Below are 7716 nucleotides of genomic sequence, written 5' to 3' on the forward strand. Positions count from 1 at the left end.
TGGGTCTGTGTGTGTTCGGTGTTGCTGTAAGAAGGTCCTGCCCCCCTAGACTGGCTCGTGTGATAGGCGAAAACACTTATTCAATCAGTGTTCCATCTACTATTACACAAGCCGGTCTAGGGGGGCAGGACCTTGTTACAGCGCACACAGACCCTGCTCAGTGACACATAGCGGGAGATGCCTGCTCTGTGTGACACATGACATAAGAGGAGAGAGAGGGGGAGGGGAGCCAGCTCAAAGCGGCCCCAGGGCAGGTGGCCTACTGGGTAATTTCCCGGTATCCCAGTAGGCCAGTCCAACCCTGTTTGTCCCTGACGTCCTTTGACAGCTCTTTGGTCTTACCCATGATGGTGAGGTTTGAATGGAATGAAGAAATTCTGTGGACAGGTGTCTTTTATACACATAACAATTTGTTGTTAGGAGCACCTTAAATTGACAGGACTAATCTGTGTACCACATTAGCACATACCGTAGCCAGTCTATAGGAGCCAGAATTATTGCTGGTTGGCCAAATACTTATTTTACTCACTGAACTGCAACTCAGTTTATACCATTTGTATCATGTGTTTTTCTGGATTTTTGATTGATATTCTGTCTCTATCATTTAAAATACACCTATGATAACAATGATAGCCTCTTCATTTTATTTTAAGTGGGCTAACTTACTGCTAGTGGGAAGAGTGGATGCTAGGCTTAGTTGCAGAGTTTAGCTGGTGAATGTCACCTTCCAGACTGGTGTGTCATCCTGGGCAGGTGCTAGTAAATTTAAAAGTGGCTGATAACTGCTGCAGTGGGCCATTGGCATTGCTTATGGCCCGCTGTGCCCTCTCATAATGAGCACAGCAGCCAGCATGTGTACAGACCCGGGAACTCAGGACAGGGATGGTGGGAGCCCCTCATAATAGGCACAGCAGGTGTACAGACCCAGGAACTTAGCACAGGGATGGTGGGAACCCCTTCACAATGGGCACAGCAGGTGTACAGACCCAGAAACCCAGCACAGGGATGGTGGGAACCCCTCATAATGTGCACAGCAGATTGCAGATCTGGGAAATCCGAGATACAGCTAGTAGCACCCCTAAGACCCAGAAACCCAGCACAGGGATGGTGGGAACCCCTCATAATGTGCACAGCAGATTGCAAATCTAGGAAATCTGAGATACAACTAGTAGCGCCCCTAAGACGAGAAGAAACTGGCAGGTGATGCATCTCTCCAGCATCCACCAAACATTCCACCCACAGTTACAGTTGGGGCTGGACTGACACTTTAAGCTGAGCTGCAGCATTTTCTGAATGTACTGATCTGTGCAGAAGCAGAATATTATATTTGTTTACACTCAGTGGTACGGGGACAGATCCTCATTTTTGTCCTTGTGCACAGCTTCCTCCGTCGCCAACATTCTGTCATAATCTGACATTTATTTATTTTTTAACCCCCGCTGCCTATTCACTGCATATACACACAGATTTTACGGTTGTGGGTTTAGTAACACCAGTAGTTCGTCAACCATATTTTATATAGTATATGCATTGAAAAATGAAAATCTGCACTACTTTTGCAGAATTTGAGATTCCCAACAAAATTGCTATTTATTGTGTAAATGACCAAAAATTGTCATTTTTTTTTTTATAGCAAAATTTTAATTTTTATTTTTAACATCCACCAAAAACAGAAAAGTACAAAAAAAAGGGTATGCATATGTGACAAAGATAATAGAGGGTGCAGGCTCCAACCTACAAGCACCCCGTGCAACGGGTATACAAATTACAAATCCAAAACAGGTACAATAGACATATCCAAAAGAGACCACATCAAAATCAAACAGCGTAGGGAGAGTACTACGCCTATTGGTATGCCCCACAAGGGTGCACCGGACCTTACTGAGACTCCAGTAAGATTATGTGCCCCTAACCTGCTGCATTAGATCATAGTGAAAGAATACAATTAAGTATTAACCAGAAAAGGATAGATAAAAAAGTTGCCGCAAAAAAAACAGGTCTTCGGGTCCAACTCTCTGTGCTCAAAAGCCAGGAAAGGAGTCCGAAGAACTAAAGGAATCATCTGTCATGCCACATGAACCATTCCCTTCATCGGCCATTAAATTCTGGAGTATAGATGGGGATAGATTACCTTCTGTGTCCTCCACTGAGGTTTAACAGGATGTCTACTGAATACTGAAGAATATTGACTAACCCAACATCACTTCAATTACATTCAAACTTGATATGTATCATTCAGATAGTCAACGACGACTGCCAAAGAAGATAGGGTTAGACACTGACCACATGTTTATGCATAAGGTTACAGTACCACTTTTATTTTAACCTTTACATATTTGTAAAGGGATCAAATAGTTATTGTTTCCCCACTGTATAGTACCACTTTAATGCAGTTATATCAGCAGTGGGAAAAATGATCATGCAATTCAGGGGCGAGGTTGTCCAGTCTGGGAGCCAGCAGGATTTTTGTTAGAAGCCAGCTCCACTGACAACTAGAACAAACCTAAAAAGTTAGGAATCAGCTGTAGTGTTTAAGAAGCATTGGATACATGGCTTCTGGGATATGTCAATGTTCATCTTACAGGAGCTAAAGCAGACCACAGCCAAAGATTCACAGAGTCCTGGGGCCACGTTATAAAGTAAGCATGTAGTGAAAGAAATATAGAAGTTACTATTCTTCTAAAAAAAACATAGTTGTCTGGCTGTCAAAGTCATCCAATGGGTTTAATACTTTTTGAGTTACTGACCAAAACAAGCATGCAGGTGAGGGTGCAGTCAGAGTCCATAATCTGCATATGCGTCTCAGGCCACAAACTATGAAATTGCTGAAACATTTGAATCAGCATACCAGCCACACAATTAAATATGTTCAAAGGGGAGGTCCACAATGGCAGCCTTTACTTCCCTAAAGTGGTTGTAAACCTCAGACATGAAATAGGAACAAAGCATATCCCTCTATGGTGTGTCTCAATTAAGAGCACTAAGTGTCACTTTTGTCTACTGCGTCATTCCTCTGCTACCAGCATGAATCATTTGTGACAAGTTTTCCTGACACCAAGAGAAAAATGGTGACAGGGGAAGTATCTCCAGCTGATTGACAGCCTCGGCTCTGTTCCTGTGTAAGGGGGGGGGGGGGATGTCCCTTCTCTCCAATCAGCTCTCCTCACTGAGCTCTGCAGAGTGTAACTTCAGCTCTTCGCCCCATTTTTCTTAAAGCGGGAGTTCACCCGAAAAAAAAATTTAACATTAGATTGAGGCTCGTTTTGTCAAGGGGAATCAGTTGTTTTTTTTTAAATCGTAGCTGTACTTACCGTTTTAGAGATAGATCTTCTCCGCCGCTTCCGGGTATGGTCTTCGGGACTGGGCGTTCCTATTTGATTGACAGGCTTCCGACGGTCGCATACATCGCGTCACGAGTAGCCGAAAGAAGCCGAACGTCGGTGCGGCTCTATACGGCGCCTGCGCACCGACGTTCGGCTACTTTCGGAAAATCGTGACGCGATGTATGCGACCGTCGGAAGCCTGTCAATCAAGTAGGAACGCCCAGTCCCGCAGCCCATACCTGGAAGCAGCGGAGAAGATGCATCTCTAAAACGGTAAGTTACAGCTTCGATTGTAAAAAAAAACACCCGATTCCCCTTGACAAAACAAGCCTCTATCTAATGTTAAAAAAAAAAAGGTTTTTGGGTGAACCTCCACTTTAACTCTCAGATAAGCTTTATAAATTCTAGACTTTGAACAGATGTAGAGAAGAGAAGTCTGCAGATAGACAGGTACAGCTTTTGTAGGAGGATTTGTTTCAATACGTATGTGTATCACCTGAGGCCAGTCACTTCACTGGGTATATGTAAGGGCTTACTTTCACTTTAATCCAGGTTTACCTCAACATGCTAATTTTGTCTCCCACTGGAATTTCTCAAGGGTCTTTTTGGTCCCGTCTCCGATTTGAAAACCTAATCAGGGTTGTCAGCTGAAGAGGAGACTCTTAGCTAGATTCAGGTACATTTGCTCAACTTTGCGGCGGCGTAGCTTAAGGAATTTAAGCTACGCCGCCGTAAGTTAGCGAGGCAAGTACATGATTCACAATGTACTTGCCTGCTAAGTTACGGCGGCGTAGCCTAAAGCGGCGGGCGTAAGGGCGCCTAATTCAAATGTGTTTGAGGGGGACGTGTTTTTTGTTAATAGTGCTTGACCTTACGCTTTTTACGTTTTTTTCGAACTGCGCATGCGCTGGGCGCCTACATTTCCCAGTGTGCATTGTGGCTAAGTACGCCGCATGGGCCTATTGATTTCGACGTGGACGTAAACTACGTAAATCCCGATTCACGGACGACTTACGCAAACAACGTAAAAATTTCGAATTTCGACGCGGGAACGGCGGCCATACTTAAAGGAACACTAAAGGTTCGTTTTTTATTGGATCCATTGATTGCTGTAAGCTAGAGCATTTAAATATCACTTACCTCATTTTTCCTTTTGACCTCCAAAATACAGTAATCCAGGTTTGAAAATGCCATTTCCTGTCACTCATCTTCTTGCTTTCCACCAGCATCTGTGCCGTTTTGCATGGAGGAAAGCAGAATGTGCTCACCCCCTCCCTATGACTACAGCCCTGCGTGAAGATGCTCTCTTATCCCTCACAGGCATGGAGGCTAAGCCTAATGGGAGCTGTAGTACCCATTGGGCCGTGATGTAGCAAGAATGAATGCGCACCGCAAACCAGGAAGTCAGTGAGAATAACGATTCAGGAGTGCTGGAGGTGAATAAAACAGCTCGATTTCAACAGGTATTAAACTAGTTATAATGCAAAACATTACTTTTTACTTTATCAGCTACTGTCAGACTTTAATTTAAGAGGAAAATATTTTTGTCTTTACAACCCCTTTAACATTACTATTCCAACTAGTGCCTAGCTCTAACTTTAGGCAGCCTATCTCTAACGTAAACGGCGTAAAAGTACTGCGTCGACCGGGCGTACGTTCATGAATCGGCGTATCTACTCATTTACATATTCTACGCCGACCGCAATGGAAGCGCCACCTAGCGGCCATCCGAAATATTGCAATCTAAGATAGGACGGCGCAAGCCATCGTATCTTAGATATGTTTAAGCGTATCTCTGTTTGAGCATACGCTTAAACATAAGTCGGCGTAGATTCTGAGTTAGGTCGGCTTATCTACTGATAAGCCAGCCTAACTCTTACTGAATCTACCTATCTGTTTCTCACAGAAGACTACACAACCAGAATGTAGAGCTATTGCTATGACAGATTTTTTTCCCAGTCTCATGAAGGTCCACAGGTGATCTCACAAGTCATTTTGACCACCAGCCAAAAAGAGATAAAGCATTTAGGCAACACGGAAAAAGATACACTGATCTTGACTTTACTGGTACTGTAATGTAATTTAAAAGTACTGATCTAATTTGTCAGTCATGGAGACTATAATTGCATTTCATCCATCTCAGAGCTTGCCCTTTTAAATCACTTTCATTTTAGCTTCACTCACACTGACACTGCAATTGACATCTCCTCTTGGCTGAGCACTGGAAGCATCCCCTGTAGTACTTCAGTAGAATACTCCATATCTCGAATCATGGCCTGTTACATAGTTTAATCTTGAGAAAGTCTCCCGAAATATGTAAAGGTTAAAAGAAAAGTGGTACTGTAACCTTATGCATAAACATGTGGTCAGTGTCTAACCCTATTCTTTGGCAGTCGTCGTTGACTATCTGAATGATACATATTAAGTTTGAATGTAATTGAAGTGATGTTGGGTTAGTCAATATTCTTCAGTATTCAGTAGACATCCTGTTAAACCTCAGTGAAGAACACAGAAGGTAATCTATGCCCATCTATACTCCAGAATTTAATGGCCGATGAAGGGAATGGTTCATGTGGCATGACAGATGATTCCTTTAGTGCTTCGGACTCCTTTCCTGGCTTTTGAGAACGGAGAGTTGGACCCGAAGACCTGCTTTTTTTTGCGGCAACTTTTTTATCTATCCTTTTCTGGTTAATACTTAATTGTATTCTGTCACTATGATCTCATGCAGCAGGTTAGGGGCACATAATCTTACTGGAGTCTCAGTAAGGTCCGGTGCACCCTTGTGGGGCATACCAATAGGCGTAGTACTCTCCCTACGCTGTTTGATGTTGTCTCTTTTGGATATGTCTATTGTACCTGTTTTGGATTTGTAATTTGTATACCCGTAGCACGGTGTGCTTGTAGGTTGGAGCCTGCACCCTCTATTATCTTTGTCACATATGCATACCCTTTTTTTTGTACTTTTCTGTTTTTGGTGGATGTTAAAATTAAAAATAAAAATTTTGCTATAAAAAAAAAACTGACAATTTTTGGTCATTTACACAATAAATAGCAATTTTGTTGGGAATCTCAAATTCTGCAAAAGTAGTGCAGATTTTCATTTTTCAATGCATATACTATATAAAATATGGTTGACGAACTACTGGTGTTACTAAACCCACAACCGTAAAATCTGTGTGTATATGCAGTAAATAGGCCGCGGGGGTTAAAAAATCAAAAAATTGACAGATTATGACAGAATGTTGGCGACGGAGGAAGCTGTGCACAAGGACAAAAATGAGGATCTGTCCCCGTACCACTGACAAACAAATATAATATTCTGCTGCTGCGCAGAATCAGTACATTCAGAAAATGCTGCAGCTCAGCTTAAAGTGTCAGTCCACCCCCAACTGTAACTGTGGGTGGAATGTTTGCTGGATGCTGGAGAGATGCATCACCTGCCAGTTTCTTCTCGTCTTAGGGGTGCTACTAGTTGTATCTCAGATTTCCCAGATCTGCAATCTGCTGCGCACATGAGGGGTTCCCACCATCCCTGTGCTGGGTTTCTGGGTCTGTACACCTGCTGTGCCCATTATGAAGGGGTTCCCACCATCCCTGTGCTAAGTTCCTGGGTCTGTACACCTGCTGTGCCTTTTATGAGGGGCTCCCACCATCCCTGTCCCGAGTTCCCGGGTCTGTACACATGCTGGCTGCTGTGCCCATTATGAGAGGGAACAGCGGGCCATAAGCAATGCCAATGGCCCACTGCAGAAGCTATCAGCCACTTTGAAAATTGCTAGCACCTGCCCAGGATGACACACCAGTCTGGAAGGTGACATCCACCAGCTAAACTCTGGAACTAAGCTCAGCATTCACTCTTGCCACTAGCAGTACTGTAAATTACCAAGTGCACCTGCAGGCTGGCCGACTCCTCTGCTCAGGCCTCCATCCACCCTCGAAAAACCGGAAGTGACGCATCTATTCCTCTAAAAGCACCGCCCTACGTCCTAGCACTGCGCCAATCACTATCTGGAAACCTAATGCAATAAAACTTTCCAGACAGTGGCTACTGATTGGCATGGTACTAGGAGGTAGGACGGGCATTATTTCGCAAAAAGTGGCTACTGATTGGCGCAGCGGCGGTACTAGGACGGGTGCATTCGATTTCCAGTGGAAACCTAATGCACCGCACCAACGTCCTAGTACCACGATAATCAATAGCCACTATGGAAATAATGCACCGCCCTATGTCCTAGTTACGTGCCAATCAGTAGCCTACTACTGAAACCTAATGATAGAGTGGAAGTGAGGGGGGTCTAAAGGCCTGCCAATAGATTGTCTTAGTAATTAAAAATCATATGTATTATGACACACCGCCTCTTTCATTTTCTATGCTAGTGCATCAACCATT

Source organism: Rana temporaria, chromosome 1 (assembly GCF_905171775.1).
Source record: "Rana temporaria chromosome 1, aRanTem1.1, whole genome shotgun sequence".
Classification (NCBI taxonomy): Eukaryota; Metazoa; Chordata; class Amphibia; order Anura; family Ranidae; genus Rana; species Rana temporaria.